The sequence below is a fragment of the Nyctereutes procyonoides genome, unplaced genomic scaffold (assembly GCF_905146905.1).
Source record: "Nyctereutes procyonoides isolate TBG_1078 unplaced genomic scaffold, NYPRO_anot_genome, whole genome shotgun sequence".
NCBI lineage: Eukaryota > Metazoa > Chordata > Mammalia > Carnivora > Canidae > Nyctereutes > Nyctereutes procyonoides.
The window spans coordinates 32,479,680-32,501,633 of NW_026575048.1; the positions used below are offsets into that span (position 1 = coordinate 32,479,680).

Genomic DNA, 21,954 nt, shown 5'->3' on the forward strand with positions numbered 1-21,954 from the left:
GAAAGAAAGAGAGTTGGTTTCCCAGAATTAGAAAAAGCGCTGAGGGTCATTCTGAATGTTACATACTCATCTCTGAACATATTGGTCTCCCTTAACTTGAGGCATATATTCCTCCCTTTCAGCTTCACCGCAAGGGCATGATCTATAGTGGATATCTGTGTCAGCCCAGAGATGTCCACTTCATAACTGAGACCAAGAGACAATGCTTTGAGTAACAAGGTCTGTACACCATGTTATAGGAGGATTGGATGAGTATTAAAGAGATGGTGAATCTACAGACTCAGTTCAGGGCTTAAAAGCAATATGGGGAAAAAAAGCAATATGGGACAAATATTGTATGAAATTACAATAAAAATATAATATTAGGTTATGTTCATAGAGTACATTGCAGATATAGAAAAAGTTCAAACCTTAGTTTTCATTTAGGCTGGCTAGTCTCAACTTGGAATGCTATTTTTGGTGGGACTGTCACAATTTATAAATAACATAATGGGGATTGTGAAGAAGGTAAGTGGATTTTTTTATTTTTATTTATTTTATTTATTTTATTTTAAAAAATATTTTATTTATTTATTCATGAGAGACACACAGAGAGAGAGGCAGGATCACTCCCTGGGCTGAAGGTGGCACTAAACTGCTGAGCCACCCGGGCTGCCCTAATTTTTTTAAATGTCATGTAAGTATGATGACCAGCAAGTCATGTTTAGCACTTACCAAAGGCACACTATTCATGGCCATCCAGTTTCGTGTGTGTGTGTGGGGGGGGCTGTGTGTGTGTGTGTGTGTGAGAGATAGAGAGTACAGGTTTCAAGAATACACATATGTCATTTTATGTATGTTTTTATATTTTTTATTTATTTCAATTTTTTTACTTAGGAAAATAAATGTCTGAAAACTTTCTAACTGCAGAAATTCTAATAATATTCAACTATACTAAGCAAGTATAACTCTTCTTACTCTTTACAATGGTTTTTGCCTTTAGAGGTAGAATTCATACACTTATTTTGGTGATTATTTTTTGTAATTTCATAAAGTATGAGAATGATTTATTGAAAAGTTACATAAATTTTAAACAAACCACTTATACAAACCATCACCAAGTCTAAATAAATTTTAACATTTTACAGTATTTTCTTCAGATATATTTTTAAAAACATAAAAAAAATCCAGATACTTATGCAGTGCCCTTTGAATAGCTTCCCTGAAACTAATCACTTGTCTCTCCCCTAAATTAATCCCAATCAGATTTTGGTGTGTAAACTTCTTTCAATGATTGTTTTGCCAAAAGTTTACATGTGTGTTTTAAAATTTAAACATATATTTTTGAGACTTAGTTACATTAATAAAGGTGAGTTTGGGTTCATCAATTTCAACTACTGAGCATATTCAGCTATGTAACTATATCACAATATACTTTCTCATTCTCAATAAATATTTGGATTGTTTATAAATTTCATTTTTTCAAACAATTCAATTTATTTTATATTGTAAAAGTGCTCAAAAAGTTAGTGAACCAATTTGGTTTCATTCCAATAGTGAATGGGAGTTACTGTTGAGTCACTTACATTAATATGTTTGTTATGTATTAATTAGATGGATGTAATTTTAATTAATTACATTTTATGGTGCTTTTTATTAGTAAAGTCAAACATCTTTTCTTGGTCATTTGAATTTTCTTCCTATGAATTCAAATCTTGGCTTATTTTTCATATTGGTTGTTTTAAATTATTCTTTTGATTTACATAAGTTATTTGTATTTGTTGGCAACTTTTTTAATAGTTGATATGGATTAAAAATAATTTTATCTGAATAGTGGATTTTCCCTTAAATTTCTTTTTTTTTTTCTTTTTCTTTTTTTTTTTAAGATTTTATTTATTTATTCATGAGAAACACAGAGAGAGAGGCAGAGACACAGGCAGAGGGAGAAGCAGGCTCCATGCAGGGAGCCTGATACGGGACTCAATCCCGGGTCTCCATGATCACACCGTGGGCGGAAGGTGGTGCTAAACCGCTGAGCTACCCGGGCTGCCCTCCCTTATATTTCTTTAGGAAATCTTTTCTTATGAATATTTTTCTCACATTATTAAATTTCAGCTTACAAAAAAAAAATCCAGCTTACCAATTTTTCCTTTGATGGTTATGTCTCTTGGTCCTCTGTGATACAACACTAGCCTGCAGTATGTGTGTTTTTCTTTACACACTGCTTTCAATGCTTCTGCCGTTTCCCCTTCTTATGACAACACCCAAGGTCATAATTACATCCAAAATGCATTTCTTTTTCATCTTCTTTTTATATTTTCTGATGCTCCACTCATGAATGGGCTTTCTGAAAATAACTATAACTTTCATCAACATTATAACTTCTTTATGTCTAAACGCAGAAGACAGAGGCCCACCAATGATCTGATTAATATTAATAGTTTCCCTGATATATTCTTGGTTGGCAGAAAAAAGAGACTGAAGTTGTTGATTTTGCTTCCTACAGACACCTAAAGTTAAGGAAGTGCAGAGCTTAGGGTTGGCACTCAGTCTTTTGGCATTTCATCAGAGGTGAAGAAAGGATCCCCAAGTCATATTGACAGAAGAATCCCAAACAGCTAGAAGAGTTGGACAAAAGAAGATGATTGAGGAAGCTCATGACATTTAGCCTTGAAAGAATAGAGCCTTGGAGGAAGTGGGACATGATAATTATCTTAAAGGAAATGAAGTGCTATCATGTGGAAGAAAGAAGAAAACCTTCTCTGTATATCCTTAGAGACTTAAAGGATAGATCAATGGGTATAATTGGTATCAAGGTAGCTTTTAGTGCAAGAAAAAGCCACAAAATATGAATGAATATGAGTGATTTCAAAAGCATCACTGGAAATGTTGACTCAAAGACTAAATGACCTTTTCTTCTGGAGGACTGTGGATTTTGGATAAAGGATTGTACTATCTTTTTCCAGTTTAGGATTATAGAAAAATAAAAGAGTTACAATGTTCAACAAGTAAAGGGACCACCCAGAGAAGTAAAGAACTTCCCATCCTTCAAGTATGAAAAACAAACCATTGAGAGGTGCAATAGAGAATGGTAGTTGAGCTTATAGAATATTTTGATTAATATAATACTTATTTTCTTTTAAACTCTGATTATATAATCCCCAATTACACCCTTAAAGAAAATAGTTATTCAGAAATGGGTAGCATGAAATCAGAGAAATACATGAGTACTATTATAAACTATTATAAAATAATGATGCCTGTACTGGGTTGAACTCAGGTTATATTTCATAGCAAATGTAATACTGTTCTCAGGAATGACTAGGACAAGGATTAACACAGATATACTCCTATCACATTGAGTTGGCTTCTTTAGTTCCTCTAGATTGCCTTTAGCATAGCTTTTAGTAGTAAATTTACATCCCTTATATTTTAGTAGTGTTAGATTAAATTAGCTAAATTGACATGATGCTTTCTAGCACTTTAAAGGCTTCAGCTCAGAGTAGCTATATTGTTTATTCCCTGAAAAACTAAATTTTTCATACTCCTTTTTGTAGTAAGTGAATTTAGGTATAACCCAAATGTATAACTTACACCAGAAACAAAATCTAATTTGTTTTCTCACCTCAAAGTACAGCCCTGTGGCAACTAGACCAATGATATAGCAGAACCTCTCACTTGTTATGAAAATGTTCTATGTCTGTGTCATCTTTATGATAGTCTGTCTCTAATAAACTTTTGAGATGTAGCTAGGGTTACTAAGAAATGGAATTTTCAATTATATTTAATTTTATTAATTTAAATATAACCATATATAGGCACATAAGGTTAGTAGTTACCATATTGGACAGCAAGGACCTAAATAGATTTTCCATAGTTCCTTTCAGATAGAGCACCTAACTTTTGCAGGCATCACATCTAAGACTTACTCAGAATTTCAGCATTTCTACTTAAGCTTCCTAATGCTTCATGTCAACTAGAATATGAAGGTAGAGAAGGGAAGTGAACCTTTACAAGTTTCCAACATCTTCTACATTTCCGTGACAAAGTTTTACAGAAGATAGCATATGTGTTTGAATATACACACAATATATCAAAACAAATTATCACTTATATTCATAAGTTTAAAGATTAATTATTCCTTATTCTATTTGATTAGAACAAAAATGTGAGGTGGAAAAAAAATGTGAGGTGGGCAGGGCAAGGATTTTTGTCTTTACAACAAACAAGAAAATAAACTCAGATATTCTTTCTTGAGATCACATATTTAGTAGCAGGACTACTTTCATCCCTTTATTCAATCAGAAAATATTGAGACTTTACAGTGTGATAGATACTCTCTGGGCCTTAAGCATACAGCATCTAGTGACAAATTTACTATTGACATAATTAGATGTATTCAATTTTGCCCAGTTATTTGTTGGGTAATTTACTGAATCAATTCTTGGTATGTCCTCTGAACAATTTCTTCAAATGAATTTATTTCTCTATGAATGAGACAAGTATTATCCTCTTTTGAAGGAAACAGAACAAGTGAATACATTTTAATGAGAGAATTAGAATTGTTTGAGTGTTCCTATCATTATGTTAGGTGCAGGAAGTATAAAGATAAATGATAGAGAACTCCTCTGTAATCCTTAAGATTCTAAAAGGCAAAGACTCAAGTTTTCATCACTTTATCACAATGCCTGAAACACGGTGGGAATTTAATAAATACATTAAATGAATGCACGGTTTTTGCTTTCAAGAGGTATAGTACAGTATGGAAGACATACATTTAAACAATAATAATGTGCAATGAGAAAGGCACACCTAATCTAGCAGGATCTAAGCTTTTAAATTTTATCTATACATTTATGTATACAGTTTCTTCGACTGCTATTTTTTTTTTACTTTTTTTTACAAAGGAAATATACGTACTGTAATAGTAAATCTTAAAATAGTAATACATTAATCCTCTCAGAGATATTTACAGTAGGTTCATTTGGTCATCAAGACATTTTGATCCAAAAGAATGCATTATAAGTATTTTGACATTTTTGATGAGAAACATTTGAGGACTTTCTCAATGATCCTCAGATTTCAGGAATAGGAAATTGCTTATCTTTCTTTGACTGAGGCCAGCTCTGAGGAGGGACTGTGAAAACCTGTGTTTTCTTTGAGCTCTATTCATGAGGCTATTAATAATTTTTTTGTACTTCAATTTCTTGCTCTAAAATGAGAATCTTATCTAAATTTAACTTCTCAGGGCATAGTGCAGATTAATTAAATAACATACAGTGAACTATTCCTTGAGAAGTTTATCATTAATAAAGGTCTATATGGGAAATCCTTACTATTCTAATGCCAAATATTAAATATATAAACAGATAGTTTTAATCTCTCTCTGTTACGACCTTGACAATTTGTCCCTGATGGTTCTGATCAAAGGCTTAATCAAACAATAGATGCTAATCTCTTCTTGTTAAATTGTCATAGTCTTTACTTGAGAATTTATTTTCATCTACTCTTGCTGCATTATCATTTTTAAATTTAAGAGTATCTCCAACATTTATTCCCAAAGAAAGCAGAAGTTTTCTTCAGTATCTAAATTCTCTGAGTGTTGGATATTACCTTTAAGTTAGCCAAAGTATTCTCTAAGTTTAACACTAAACTAAACTCATTTTCTGATGACTTTTTTGTAGCTTGTTCAATCTGTTTGGAAAGCTCTGTCTCTTATAGTAAATCCCCAAAAGTATTTCTCACAAGATCTACCTTAAATACCTTCATTTTATGAAACACATTTATTGCTAATATAAGATCATATTTCTAATTTTTTTCCTGGTGACTTAGCTATTAATACATAAACTACTACATGCATTCATTCACATACTCATTCCACACACTGGCATACTTTATTTTAATGAGTTTAAATAAAATTACATGAGATGAGGAGAAATTTCTCTACTCTTACCCTCCTCCTCCTTCCTTCCTTTCGTATATCCTTCTCCTTCTTCTCTTTCTCCTTTTACCCTCTCTCCCCCTTTCACAACTTCACACAAGGACATTTCTTGATCCAGAAAACAGATAATTCTGTTATTTCCAGCTTTCAGATGGCTCCTCAATTCTCAGGTCACAACTGGTTTCTGTACTACTCCTTGACTCTGCATTGTGATTGTGAATCTCATGACCATAGTCTCTCCAGCCATCTTTTCTTAAAGTCACAAACCCTTGACCTTTAAAAAAACTAAGGTACAAAGAGCTAAGTTCTAAGCTACATTTAAGTAAGCAGAAAACAAGCCAGTCCCTCTCCTATGAAGAATGAGCAGTTGTATGACAGTTATGCTCTGGTCACCTGAACCTACTTAATTGCCATCTAGATGAACTGCTCAGTTTCAGAGATAATCACTTCTTATGCAGTTTGGTACATTCAGAAGGATGTCCAGGGATGTCCCTTAAGGTTCATAATGGACTCACTCTCACTGGAAAGAGGGTTATATTATGTACTTATAAGCATACAAATTGTTAAGATGCAGATTTGAATCTATGGTTCCTTAATTTCATAGTTTTCATGACATACTGATGGGTTTTCAATTTTAGACCTACTGTACCAAAATTTCCAAGATATATGGTTTTTACTGGATATTTTTTTCATTATTTTAAACATTAAAAACTCTTTATTTTGGAGAAATCTCCCCTTAAATTTTGGTGGGATATAAGGTCTAAAGGAGATGCATATTCCCAGTTAACACCCTCACCAATAATTGGAAGCAGATAAATTGTTTAGGCATTGCTAATCAAATCTATGCCCAGATCACTGAAACTAGAAAAAGGATGTAAAAATTACAGAAGAATTAAATAGTCATTATTACAATGTTTGGTGCCATTTCAAGTCCAGCAAAAATGATAGACTTACAAGTTCTGGGGCAGTAGCAGGTGCTCAGGTTTACACAATGTATGTAAATGAGATTCTTAATATCCTTTCAATACATAATACTTCTGCTTGAGCCACAGTTGGGTTTTGTTGGTTACAACCAAGAGGAATAGGTTAGATTTGGATACACATTATAGATCTTGTGGCAGTATTTTCCTAAAACAAACAAACAAAAAGATAAGGCTTTGGAATCTATGAAACTTCTTCTTATGTTTAATTTATTTATGTAACAAAGCATCCCAAAGATGAAAATGTTCATCACATGTAGTCATATATTTGTCTATTATTATTAGGAAGAGTGAAATAGGTACTATTCTAGACAATTGAGTACATGTGATCTATTTGCTTAGCATGGAAACATGGCAGAATGATCAAAGACAGCATTATGACATTAAAATGATATTTTTAAGGAGAAGTAGAATTGGCAGGGTAGGAAGACAGTATAATTCCTTCCATATTTATCGGCAAAAACCCCAAATATGAATAGGACTATACCAGACACAGTAAAGAGTTAATGTCCCTCAAAATTGAAGCCATCTCAATGTTCATTTCAAATCTCTATCTATTGAGAGAATAGGAGTTACTTTGAATGCATTTATCATTTAACAATGATAAAAGAATTACTTGAATAAGAAGTAATATGAGAGGGTGACTTTATTTTAAGCAAGTATAAAAAGTAAGTACTGCTCTTGAAAATTATATTGATAGGTTTTATATGAAGGAAAGACATTTTCATTGCAAATATGATTTTAATAAATCCCTCTTGTAATTTTTCTGCAAGCCTGTGGCATCACTTAATGGTGGCCTGATTTTTTTTAGAAATACCTCTAGTTATTCAGATTTGGAGAATCTGGGGAGGAGGAGTTCCCAGGTTTGTACACATCTTTAAGATCCAAAATATAGAATGTTCATAATGCAAAAAAATATATTTTGTGTGTCTTTAAAAATGATTCACAAGGCAGGAGTGCCTAGGTGGCTCAGTTGGTTAAGTATCGGACTCTTGGTTTCAACTCAGATCCTGATATTTAGTCATGGAATTGAGCCCCATGTCAGGCTCCCAGTTCAGTGAAGAGTCTACCTCAGATACCTTCTCCCTCACTTTCCCCCTCTGTCCTTTCCTGCTCATTATCTCTTTAAACTAAAAAAATAAAAATAAAAAATAAAATAAAATAAAATAAAATAAAAAGATTCCCAAGGCAAATCTCAAAAATTCATCACAAAACCTTCCTTAGTAATGTAGGAAGTTAGGATAGTAATTTCTATCCTAAAGATAGAAATGTAGAGAGAGACAGACACAGAGAGAAATCTATAGCCTGTGCAAGAGTCTTCCTTGAAATGCACTAAATGTTTAGACATTGGATACATGAATTCTGCTACATAAGTTTTGAAAAACAACCCCAGGATCGCTACTTCAGGTTGGCAAGTCACAGTGACTAAGTAAGTATATACAGAACAATCCTACCATCTTTTATGACATCTAATTTTTTTGTTAATTGAATAAGTCAATTTGAAACAGAACTTATAAAATGATAAACACTTAATTTAAACATTATGTTTAAACGTAAAACATACTGATTTTGAGTCCTTCCCCAAACTTATATTTGACTCATTCACACCAAATTCAACATAATTTCTTATGTATGTATGTATGTATGTATGTATGTATGTATGTATTTATCAGAGAGAGAAAGAAAGAGAGAACTGGCAGAGGGACAGAAAGAATCTTAAGCAGTCTCCACACGCAGCAGAGTCTGAGTGAAGGCTCGATCTCACAACCCTGAGATATGACCTGAGCCAAAATCAAGAGTTGGTTGCTTAACCAGCTTAGCCACTCAGGCACCCCAACATCATTTCTTTTTAAATCAACTTTACAGGGGCATCTGGGTGGTTCATTAAGTGTCTGCCTTTGGTTCAGATTATGATCCTGGGATCCTGGGATAGAGCCCCACATTGGGGTCCCTGCTCAGTGGAGAGCCTGCTTCTCCCTCTCCCTATCTCTCAAATAAATAAAATCTTTAAAAATATCAGTTTTTCTAATGTGTCTTAGATCAGAGATTTGTATATATTACATATATATATATATATATATATATATATATATATATATAACTAATTATAGGCATGGGTTCTCACAATCATGGAGTTATGGAGGCTGAAAAATCTCACAATCTGCCATCTGCAAACTAGAGTACCAGGAAAGCTGGTAACATAGTTTAGTTCCAGTCCAAAGGCAGTAGAAGCAAGAGCACTGATGTGTGAGGGTAGGAGAAGATGGATGTCCCAGGCCAAGCAAAGAGAGTAAATTCACCCTTTCTCTGCCTTTTTGTTCTATTCATGTCTTCAAGTAATTGCCTCCACGTTGGTGACAGCAATCATCTTTATTCTGTCTATGCTGATATATTCTAGAGACAACCTCACAAACATGTCCAGAAATAATGTTTTACCAGGTGTCTGGGCATCCCTTATCTTAGTCAAGTTGACATATAAAATGAGTCATCATAAGTGCTAATAAAGCATATAACTTGTCTACATGGAAACAATTCCATTTTTTTCCCACACTCACACTGTATTGGTTTGTACAATGTTTCTTTGAATGAGTGAGTAAAGGAGCAGATAAAATGGAATATATATAGGTTTAAGGATAGCCAATATATATTCCATATATATTTCTAATAGCTGACTATTAGAAAGCCTTGAGCTAAACTGCTGGGGATAGTAAAATAGGGTGTCCTTACCTCTCTAGCTACAAAGAATACAAGGTGTTATGAATAGCTAGCTGCCAAAGTCATTTATAGATGAAATAATTCATCCACTGAATGAGAAAAATGGAAGTTACTTAATAGAGATTCTCCTGCAACAAAATAGCCAATTAGGGGCAGCCCGGGTGGCTCAGCGGTTTGGCGCCTGCCTTCGGCCCAGGGTGTGATCCTGGAACCCCAGGATCGAGTCCCACATCAGGCTCCCTGCGTGGAGCCTGCTTCTCCCTCTGCCTGTGTCTGTGCCTCTCTCTCTCTGTGTCTCTCTCATGAATAAATAAAGAAAATCTTTTAAAAAAATAGCCAATTAAAATAATGTCATATCAACAGGTAGAACCACTTCTAATTTGAGTAGCATCTATACTATTAAAATATTAAATTTGATTTCCCATTTTTGTCTGGTTTTGAAAGTTAGTTACAATAAATTGGGCAAACTAACTTCTGTAATTGACTGATGATTCTTCAGACCAAATATTAAAACTTATTTAACATTAGTCTCTTTATGCCTTGGTTTCCTCATCTGTGAACTGGAATTAATAGTCATACCCTCCTAGGCTGGTAGGAGGATTAAATGAACTATTATAAAGAATACCTAGGGCAGAGCCTGGCACCTAAGAGTGCAATGCACAGTCTGTGTAGCTGCATGAGGCAGCTTTGGGAAGTGCTGTAATTCTGTTTCTTGCAGATGTGAAAACTAGAACTGAAGACCTTAAGTGACTTGCTTGCAGTCAGTTAGCTAATAAGTAGGTGACTCTATTCCCATTTATAAGTGGAACACTCTATCATTCTGCCTTTAAGGATGGCGATGCCATGTACAAAGTCATCACAATATTGCACTTGTTACCTTTTTTCTGATAGCATTAAAGCTCATTATGCTGTCCAGACTCATCTTAAATTTCTGCCCACACCCTCCTCAAAGAAAGGCCAAGACTGCTTACCTTCCCACTCATGAAGAGCATAACACGTCTACAGAACTGAGAAAAATTTTCAGAGCATAAATAAGTATATTAGATTGAGGGTACATTCACTATGAAAAATGAAAACCATTGTGGGGGTATTTAATACTGTGGCTAGACTTACTAGAGTCTATTTATATGTAGTTGAAAATCATTTTGCAGGTTAACCAATTCAGGTACAGCTTTAGAATTCAAAAGAGGGAATATTTTCTTCATTTTTATGTTAGCTCACCTACATGAATGCTACTGTTACAAAGTACCATTGTCCTTTTAGTATATTGTTATGATCTCTTTTTGAATTCTTTGAAATGGATACTAACGAGAAGTTCCTCCCTAATCTCAAGTGCTTTAACACTTAGTTTTTCAAAGTTTTTCTTATATTTTTTGCAAACTTTAAACCTCTGTGCCTTTCTTTTTCTTTTTTTACTAAAGTAGCACCTCAAATTCATTTCCTTATTTTTCCATTTATATATACACTTTTTAAATATAAATAACTAATGCTTCAATTACATAATCTCCCATTAAATAAAGCATTGTCTTATCTCAAAACTTCTGTCTGCCAGTATAGGATTCTTACCCTCATGAATGACCTCTATATATACCAATTCTCAATTTATACTTTGTTCACATGATGCCATAGTAATTTTAAAGAATTTTTTCTACTTTTTAAAAAAGATTTTATTTATTTACTTGACAGAGAGAGAGAGTCAGAGAGAGACAGAGCACAAGCAGGGGGAGCGGCAGGCAGAGAGAGAGAGGGAGAAGCAGGCTCCCCACTGAGCAGGGAATCAGTAGGGCTCAATCTCAGGACCACAGGATCATGACCTGAGCTGAAAGCAGACACTAAAACAGACTGAGCCACTCAAGTGCCCCTATTTTTCTACCCTTTTTTTGGTGCCTTTTCTTAAGTTCCTATGTATTTGCTCATAATAAGAGTCGAATCAGTCAGCAAGTTTCTAATTATTTCTCTTCTGGGTTTCTCCTCCTGAACAGATCTTAATGAACAGTGAACTGTTTTCAGCCAAGCAGCAGAAACAAGAAAGAGGCAGAACAAATTTTTGGCTTCTCCAATTCCTGGATGATTCTGAAGATTAGGCCACACCAATGCATTCACAAGATCACCATGGAGATTCATAAAAGGAAATGGTTTCAAAAGAATACTGCCATATTTTGTACAAGGGAATGAAACCTTCACAGAGTGATACTTGCAAATAAGCTAGGGAATCTAGAAAGATGACTTGAGATCTTTTAGTTTTCATTCATTGAGATGTCCTAAAATAAGCCTCTGGCAAATGAGACTTGATTATAGAAGGAATCCCTGAGGGTCACCTTGGTCGTTCAGTGGTTGAGAATCTGCCTTTGGCTAAGGTTGTGATTCTGGGGTCCTGGGATCAAGTCTTGCATCAGGGTTCCCGCAGGGAGCTTACTTCTCCCTCTGCCTATGTCTTTGCCTCCCTCTGTGTGTCTCTCATGAATAAATAAATAAAATCTTAAAAAAAATGGAATCCCAGAACTCATTGACATTATATTTCCCTGGGTGATTAGAATTTCCTGAGAGGGGTAATCTCTTAAAGGGAAAATCACAGGTCCCATTAATGGCCTCTCCAAAGACACTCTGTCTTCCAGATTCCCATAACCAGTCCTGCTGTCTGCCCTTTCAGGTTTGGAGGTTGCCAGTCCTGGCAAAGGCACTATCCCTTGTGGCTTCCTACATCACGTCCAAATTTTTATAAATATGCCCTTCTCTAAACTCTTCCACAAATTATCCGATTCAAGTGTGCCATTCCTGCTGAGATTTTGACTAATAAGGCTGGTTTGAGAATAAGACTCATCTAGAATTCTGGCTTCAAGATTCATTAGCTGGTAACCTTGAACAAGTGACTTAGTCTCTTGAGTCTTGAATGTCTCATCTAAAAATTAAAACAGTAAAAGTTTCCTCACTATGATGGATAAAAATTAAATGAGATTACACAGGTAAAATGTTTGGTATGTTGTTTGATGCATAATGAGTATTCATTTCATTTCATTTCCTGCCTCTCTTTCCCAACCATTTATGTGATTGGTTATGTATGCTTGAAGAATTGATGGATCGGGTAAGATTTTGTCAAGGGAGGGAAATTTTCAAAGAACTTTTTTTATACCAGTACAATTACAAATATGGTAAGCTAATAATTGATTTTTAACTCCAAACCAATCATTTTACTATCTTTATACTCAATCTGCAGGTCTAAGATTGTTTTTATGTGTCTATATGTATATATATGTGTGTGCAACAAAAAGAGAATATGAACACATATGTATATATCTGAGTGTGTGTGTTAGATGCTTACATCACAGAAAGAAAGCAGTGTTTTGTAACCATTAAACAAAAAGCAAAAAATAGAAAAAAAGCAAGAGTTTCTCTTTATTTCAAAACATTCCATGGCAGAGGGAGCTAAGATGGCAGTGTAATAGGAAGACCTTAGGCTTGTCTCATCTCTCAAATACAGCTAGATACTATCAAATCATTCTAGATACCTCAGAAATCAACCAAAGCATCCCCTTTCCTCCCCACAGGTCACTATTATTTAACTGTGGTGCATGTGCACAGAGCTACACAGACACACTCATATTCACAAAAAATGAAAACTTGTATTATTTTTTGTTTTATTGTGGAGGAGTGTATGAATGAGATCTTACCACATAAATTTTTGTGTTGATATTTTTTCACTAGACAATTTTTTTCTTTTGGAATATAAAGACATGTTATTTTTAATAATTATAGCAGTCCATAAAATTGATGCATTGTATTATATTAATTTATTTCTTTACATATGCACATTTCCCCCAGTTTTTCACTGATAGAGTATTTAATAATAGCTTTGTGCAAATGTATAGTTTTCACAGGTACATTACTAGAGGTAGAATTCTTTGATAAAAGGATATAGATATTTTAATTTTTGATTGACACTTCCAAATTGTCTTCTTAAAGTTCTCTCAAATTATATTTTCAATATTAGTGTAAGAATATGTTAATGTTCTCACAATTGTTTTGAATCATGAATATAATCAGTATTTTAATTTGTATCCATTTGAGTGAACAATGTATCTTTTTAAATTTTAAATTGCATTTGATTATGTCAATATATTTATATACTAATTGTTTTTATTCTTCTATGAATGAATATTCATCTCTCCTACCATTTAGTGGCCCAGTTTTTAATATGTGTATTAATTTATAGGAGACCTTTACATGTTACGAATAAGTCTGTGTTCAAAAATGTTCAATTCTTGCTTGTTTTTTGATTCTGTTCATAATGTTTTATATTTGCTGATGTTTTAAATCCTCATACATTTAGATTTGTGGATTTTTTTTAGATTTCTGGATCACATATTTTGTTTGGGGTAAATCATTCCTTGAACATAAGTTATTTCCCCCCTACATTAATCTACTTTTTAAAAAAATATATTTATTTACTCATGAGAGACACAGAGAGAGAGAGAGAGGCAGAGACACAGGCAGAAGGAGAAGCAGGCTCCATGCAGGGAGCCCGATATGGGACTAGATCCTGGGTCTCCAGGATCATGCCCTGGGCTGAAGGCGGCGCTAAACCACTGAGCCATCTGGGCTGACCCATTAATCTACTTTGAAACTCTACAGTAATTTTTGAAACACAATTTTGTAGCCCATATCATTTTTCCTTATGTCTAGTGAAAGAGAGATATTGTGAAAAATGCAGCAAATTAGGAGTCTCTATGTTGATACCTAAGAAGTCTCAGAAAATATTTCAGGAATAAATGGAATATGATAGGCTCTGTTGCAAACAACCAGGAGTTTGTTATTTAGCTTTAATTGATGGGACCTTGAAAAATCATTCACAGGTACATTACTAGAGGTAGAATGTCTGTGTTATTCATTTTTAAATAAAAAATTATTCATATCATGATTTTAAAACAGATGATTTTGGACTAAACTGTTCAAAAAGCAATATTTCATGAATCCCTGGTATAGAAACAAGTAAATAATAAAGTTACTTGGTTGAATAAAATGATTGTGGGTGGGCAACAAGTGGAAAACATCAGAGATCTCACTTCCATTCCCTATTCCATCTTGTCACAGTCTTTAAGGCATCTCTGAATAAACCTCTTAAGTTTCTCAGAACCTATTTTGAAAAGACTCAGAGGGCTCAGCTGGTTAAGCATCTGCCTTTGGCTCAGGTCAAGATCTTGGGATCCTGGGACTGAGCCTTGCATCAGGTTCCCTGCTCAGTGGGGAATCTCTTCTCCTCACCCTGCTCTCTCTCTCTCCTCTCTCTCTCTCTCTCTCTCTCTCTCTCTCTCTCGTCTCAAGTGAATAAATACAATAATTAAAAAAAAAAACCTGTTGTACGTTGGTGATTTCTAAAGTCAACACTAAGGGTGATCTAGAAGTGTTTGGGAATAAGATATCAGAACTTCCATTTATACGGAATGTCATTAATGAAATTTCAGTCCTTTTGCAGGTTTTACAATGCACACAAAATATTTTGTAGTATACAGGTATAATATATATGAGTATGTATCTTTTTAGTCAATTCTAGTTCTAAAGGTACAAGATTCTAAACAATTCTTTTTTATTTATTTATTTATGATAGGCACACAGTGAGAGAGAGAGAGAGAGAGAGAGAGAGAGAGAGGCAGAGGCATAGGCAGATGGAGAAGCAGGCTCCATGCACTGGGAGCCCGACGTGGGACTCGATCCCGGGTCTCCAGGATCATGCCCTGGGCCAAAGACAGGCACCAAACCGCTGTGCCACCCAGGGATCCCCAGGTACAAGATTCTAGGTATTTGAGTACTATTTCCCCTTTTTTGCATTAAGTACTATGAAATCAAACAAATGAACAAATAAAATATCTAACATTTATTTCTCTGCAGTGAAAGAACCCATATGTAATTTGGAAGATAATTTTGCCTATCTGAAAACAATTAGAGATCCCCAGGTATGTAAGTAAACAGAATGGTACATACCATAATTGCTTAGGGTATATAAGTCACAGAGTATATAAGTGTTTAGGGTTGATCAACAGGTGGAGATAGTGCAGGCCAAAATGGTGTGGAATATTTAAAGAGAACTTGGTACTTAATATGAGTCTCAAAAGATCAAGGATATTCAAGAAGCAAGAAAAAGAGGAGGAAGGGTATAGAAACTATCAGGAGTGGAGGCAGGGAGACAGGAATATACTTGAAAATGATACAGGACATGAATTGAATGTCTAACATTATTTTCAGGATAAGGATAGATATAACAAAGAGTGAAGTATATAGCCAGTGACTCCGCTTCGCTTTAAAATCCCTTCACTTAACAATATTCATTTTATTTAAAATCCCAATCTCAGTTGCTTGGAAAGAGAGGTACATTTTCCTTGAATTCATGTGTCATTTAGCTTCTAAGAAAAATATTTAAGAACATGAGCTGTAATCAGTATCACTTTTTCCTGAAGGTGTTGACCTACAGGATACAATCTGAGGAACTAGATTGGAGAAGAAATGTCAGTTAGATCATAACAAAATGCAGACTAGGTGTTTCTAATTTGGATTGGGGAGACAAAATAAGCTTTTATTTGAGATTTGACTCATGATTTGAATTAAAATAGAGCTAAATTTCATCCACCATAGCTTTGGTTATCTGGGAGTAAATTTGATAAAGTCTTTTAAAGTGATAAAGATGAGGCTTGATTCTCCCTCTGCCTGTGTCTCTGCCTCTCTCTCTCTCTCTCTCTCTCTCTCTCATAAATAAATAAAAAATAAATAAAAAAAGATGAGGCTTATATAGAAAAAGTAAATTTTTTTTATTCTAAAACTTTCCTATGATTTTTCAGGATTTAATTTATTAAATGCAGAATGACCTGTTGGATCTTATAGAAGAAAATGAAGATACCATGGGTGTTTATGTATATAAACATAATATATATGTTACTTATATTCCTTGCTTATATTCCTTGAAGTTGTTCTCAGGTCTATCAACTAAACAGTCTTTCTTAGCAATTCCAAACAGTAAAATGTTGGCCATTTCCCTGACTATAGAATATAATTGTTGTCTTCATGGCCATGGCACCTCAATGGGTCTCCAATTTTAAAATATGTGAGTAGTTCCATGGTGAAATTCATCTCAAGCCACACAGAAGCAGAAAGTGGGTCATAATAACATTGCAATGGGCTGCTTCTTTGCCATCCTATCATTAAAAAGTTTCATCTCCTTTTGTAGAACTCACCTGACACTTGTTAAATGGACCTTAGACTAATAATGTTGATATCTAAACCCTGTGAATCCTGGATTAAAATAACTCTGGCTTTCCTATTCCAAGAAACTGAAGCTTCCTAAAAATGCCAACTAAATATTAGCTTAATGTGATAATTTCTGAAAACTGAAACTCAAAATTACTATAAAAATACTAGTAGCTTGAGAAAGAGGTAGCAAAAGATAATTTAATAATAAAATATTGACGTGTCCTAAATGAAATGCACAAAACCTAAACATTCTTATCAGAAATTACAACTATCCCAGACAAACAAAAACTTACGGACTTTGTGACCACTAAACCAGCAATGCAAGAAATATTAAAGGGGACTCTTTGAGTGGAAAGGAAAGGCCAAAAGTGACAAAGGTAAGAAAGGATCAGAGAAAACTTCCAGAAACAACAAAACAAGTAACAAAGTGGCAATAAATACATATCTATCAATAATTACTCTGAATGTAAATGGAATAAATGCTCTAATCAAAAGACATAGGATGTCGGGATGGATAAAAAAAAACAAGACCTATCTACATGCTACCTACAAGAGACTTATTTTAGATCTCAAGTGAGGAGATAAACATTTATCATGCAATAGATGTCAAAGAAAGCCAAAGTAACAATACTTATGTAGGACAAACTAGACTTTAAAAAAAGACTGTAACAAGAGAAAAAGAGGGGTACTATATCATAATCAAGGGGTCTATCCAACAAGAAGAACTAACAATTGTAAATATTTATGCCTCCACCTTAGGAGCACCAAATATATAAAACAATTAATAACAAACATAAAAGAACCCATTGATAATACAGCAATAGTAAGAGATTTATCTCTCCACTTACATCAATGGACATCATCTTAAACAGAAAATCAACAAGGAAACAATGGCTTTGAGTGACACAGTGGACCAGATCTATACAGAACATTTCATCCTAACCCAGGAGAATACACATTCTTTTCAAGTGCACGTGGGACATCCACCAGATCAGATCACATATTAGGCCACAAATCAGGCCTCAACAATACAAAAAGACTGAGATCATATGCATCTTTTCTGGCCACAACACTATGAAATTTGAAGTCAACCACAAGAAAAAATCTGGAAAGACCTCAAATACATGGAGGTTAAACAACATGCAACTAAACAATAAATGGGTCAACCAGGAAATCAAAGGACAAATTAGAAAAAAATGCATGGAAACAAATGAAAATGAGAACAGAATAGTCCAAAACCTTTGGGATGCAGCAAAAGTGGTCCTAAGAGGGAAGTATATAGCAATACAGGCCTACCCGAAGCAGCAAGAAAAATCTCAAATAAATAACCTAACCTTACACCTAAAGGAGCTAGGAAGGGAACAACAAAAGAATTCTAAAGGCAGCAGGAAAAAAAAAGGAAAATAATGCAGATTAGAGCAGAAATAAATGATATAGAAACTAAAAATAAAACAAAAAAAACAACAAAGCAGATCAATGAAACCAGAAGCTAATTCTTTGAAAAAATTAATAATATTGATAAACCTCTAGCCAGACTTATTAAAAAGAAAAGAGAAAGGACCCAAATAAATGAAATCACAAATGAAAAGCAAACAACACCACAGAAATATAAATTATTATAAAACAATATTATGAAAATCTAAATGCCAATAAAATGGACGACGTGCTAGAAATGGATAAATTCATAGAAACATATAAAAACTATCAAAACTGAAACAGGAAAAAATACAAAACTTGAACAGACCAATAACTAGCAAAAAAATTGAATCAGTAATCAAAAACTCCCAACAAACAAAAGTCCTGGGCCAGATTGCTTCACAGGCAAATTCTACCAAACAGAAAGAGTTAATATCTATTTTTCCTCAAACTATTCCAAAAAAATAGAAAAGGAAAGATAACTTCAAAATTCATTCTATGAGGCAAGCATTACCTTGATACCAAAACCGGATAAAGACTCCACTAAAAAAAAGAGACCTACAGGTCAATATCCCTGATGAACATGGATACAAGAATTCTCAATAAAATACTAGCAAACTGAATCTAACACAAACCATTAAAAAAAATATTCAAAATTATCTAGTGGGATTTATTCTTGGGTTGTAAGGGTGGCTCAATATTCACAAACCAATCAAGGTGATACATCATATTAATAAAAGAAAGAATAAGAACCATATGATCATTTCAACAGAAATGGAGAAAAAGCATTTGACAAACTACAACATCTATTCATGATTTAAAAAAAAAAACTCAACAAAGTAGGTTTAGAGAAAATGTACCTCAATATAATAAAAGCCATCTATGAAAAACCCACAAGTAATATCAGGGAGCTTTTCCTCTATGGTCAGGAACAAGACAGAGATACACACTCTCATCACTATTAACAAAGTATTGGAAGTCCTACCACAGCAATCAGACAACAGAAAGAAATAAAAGGCATCCAGATTGGCAAGAAAGAAGTTAAAACTTTCACTATTTGCAGATGACAAGATACTTTATAAAGGAAACCTGAAAGACTCCACCAAAAAAATCGCTAAAACTGACACATGAATTAAGTAAAGTTGCAGAATAAAAACCAACATAGAGAAATCTGTTGCATTTCTAAACACATACAGAAATATCTTCTATAATGAAGCAGCAGAAAGGGAAATTTAGGAATCAATTCCATTTACAATTGCACCAAAAACCATAAGATATCTAGGAATAAATTTAACCAGAGTAAAAGATCTGTACTCTGAAAACTAAGAATAGTGATGAAAGAAATTGAAGGTGACACACAGAAATGGACAACCATCCCATTCCATGCTCATGGATTCAAAGAACAAATATTCTTAAATATCTGTAGTACCCAAAACAACCTACACATTTAATGCAATCTCTATCAAAATACCATTAGCATTTTTCACAGAGCTAGAACAAACAATCCTAAAATTTTATGGGAACTACAAAAGACCCGCAAATAGCCAAAAAAAAAATCTTGAAAAAGAAAAGCAAAGCTCAAGGCATCACAATTCCAGATTTCAAATTATATTACAAAGCTGAAGTAATCAAAATAGTATGGTATTGGCACAAAATAGATACATAGATCAATAGAGCAGAATAGAAAAAAAGTGGACCCACAGCTATACAGTCAATTAATCTTCAACAAAAAAGGAAAGAATAGCTAATGGAAAAAAGTCTCTTCCATAAATGGTATTGGAAAAACTAGACAGCAACATGCAAAAGAATGATACAGAACTACCTCCTTATGCCATACACAAAAATAAATTTAAAATGGATGAAAGAGGGCACCTGGGTGGCTCAGTTAAATGTCTGCCTTCAGCTCAGGCCATGATCCTGAGGTCCTGGGATCTAGTCCTGCACTGGGCTTCCTGCTTAGTTGGGAGCCTGCTTCTTCATCTGCCCACCACTTATCCTACTTGTGTCTCTTTCTCTTTTTAATAAGAGATCTTTTTAAAAATAAGATAGAATCTTTTTTTAAAAAAGATCTTTTTAAAAAATAAATAAGATCTTTTTAAAAAAAATGGATGAAAGCTAAATGTGAGACATGAAACCATTAAAATCCTAGAGAAGAACACAGACAGTAGCCTCTATGACACCCATCATGGCAACTTCTTACTTTCCTAAGGCAAAGGAAACAATATCAAACTATTAGGACTTCATCCAAATAAAAAGCTTCTACACACAGAAGGAAACAATCAACAAAACTAAGAGGCAACCTATAGAATGGGAGAAGATATTTGCCAATGACATATCTGATAAAGAGTTAGTATCCAAAATCTATAAAGAACTTATCAAACTCAACACCCCAAAAATGAATAATCCAGTTAAAAATGGGCAGAAGTCATGAATAGTTATTTTTCAAAAGAAAGCATACAGAGGGCCAACAGCCAACAGCCACATGAAACGATGCTCAATATCATTGATCATCAGGGAAATAAAAATCGAAACTACAGTGAGATATCACGTCCTACCTGAAAGAATGGCTAAAATCAACACAAGAAACAACAGGTGTCGGCAATGATATGGAGAAAGGGGAACACTCTTGCACTGTTGGTGGGAATGCAAAGTGGTACAGCCACTCTGGAAAATAGTATGGAAGTTCCTCAAAAAAATTGAAAATAGAACTACCCTAGGATCTAGTTATCACACTAATACGGATTTCCCCCAAAAAATACAAAAAAAAATTAATTCAAAGGAATATACATATCCTGATATTTATAGCAGCATTTTTTTTGCAAATAGCCAAATTATGGAAACAGTCGAAGTGTCCATCAACTGATGAATGGGTAAAGAAGAAGTGGCCTAAATATGCAATAGAATATTACTCAGCCATCAAAAAGAATAAAATCTTGCCATTTGTGACAACATGGATGGAGCTAGGAAATATTATGCTAAGAGAAATAAGTCAGAGAAGGACAAATACCATATGATTTCACTCGTGTAATTTAAGAAACAAAACAAATGAGCAAAAGGGGAAAAAGAGAGGCAGATCAAGAAACAGACTCAACTATAGAGAAGAAACTAATGGTTTGGTGTGGGGAATATATAGGGGGATGGGTGAAAGATGATGAGGATTAAGGAGTGCACTTATTGTGACGAGCACCTGGTGTTGTATGGAACTGTTGAACCACTATATTACACACCTGAAACTAACATTACACTGTGTTAACTAATTGGAATTTAAATTAAAACTTAAAAAATAAAATACATTCTGGAGAATGCTTTATATTCTAATTAGTTGGAAGTCAAATAGATATCAATATTTTTAGCAAATATATAGAGAGAGCTCTTTAAATCCCCTGATATTTTAATTCCCTGAATTAAAGACTTGACCATGAAGATTTGCCAGCATCTAAGAGAATACTTGAGGGATTTCAAACTGTGAGATATTGAAAAAAATTTATAGGATTTCATAGGCTCCTCCTAGGCCACTGTATTTACTGTGAAAATTGAAATATTGATGGAAGAATTCCATTATCAAATAGCCATTCTCAAAGAGGATATTGGACTATGATGATTCCAGTAGTCTATCCAGTGGTTCTTGACAATCAGCAGCTTCACAGAAGAGTTATATTTATAACCATTTTTAAAATTCAAGATAAA

General features: G+C 34.0%; 1 pseudogene; it reads left to right on the forward strand.

Annotated features, from left to right (window-relative positions):
* Positions 1-489: 489 nt before the first annotated feature.
* The window catches only part of LOC129510863 (Y-box-binding protein 1-like), a 128,307-nt pseudogene continuing 106,842 nt past the window's right edge, over positions 490-21,954 (forward strand).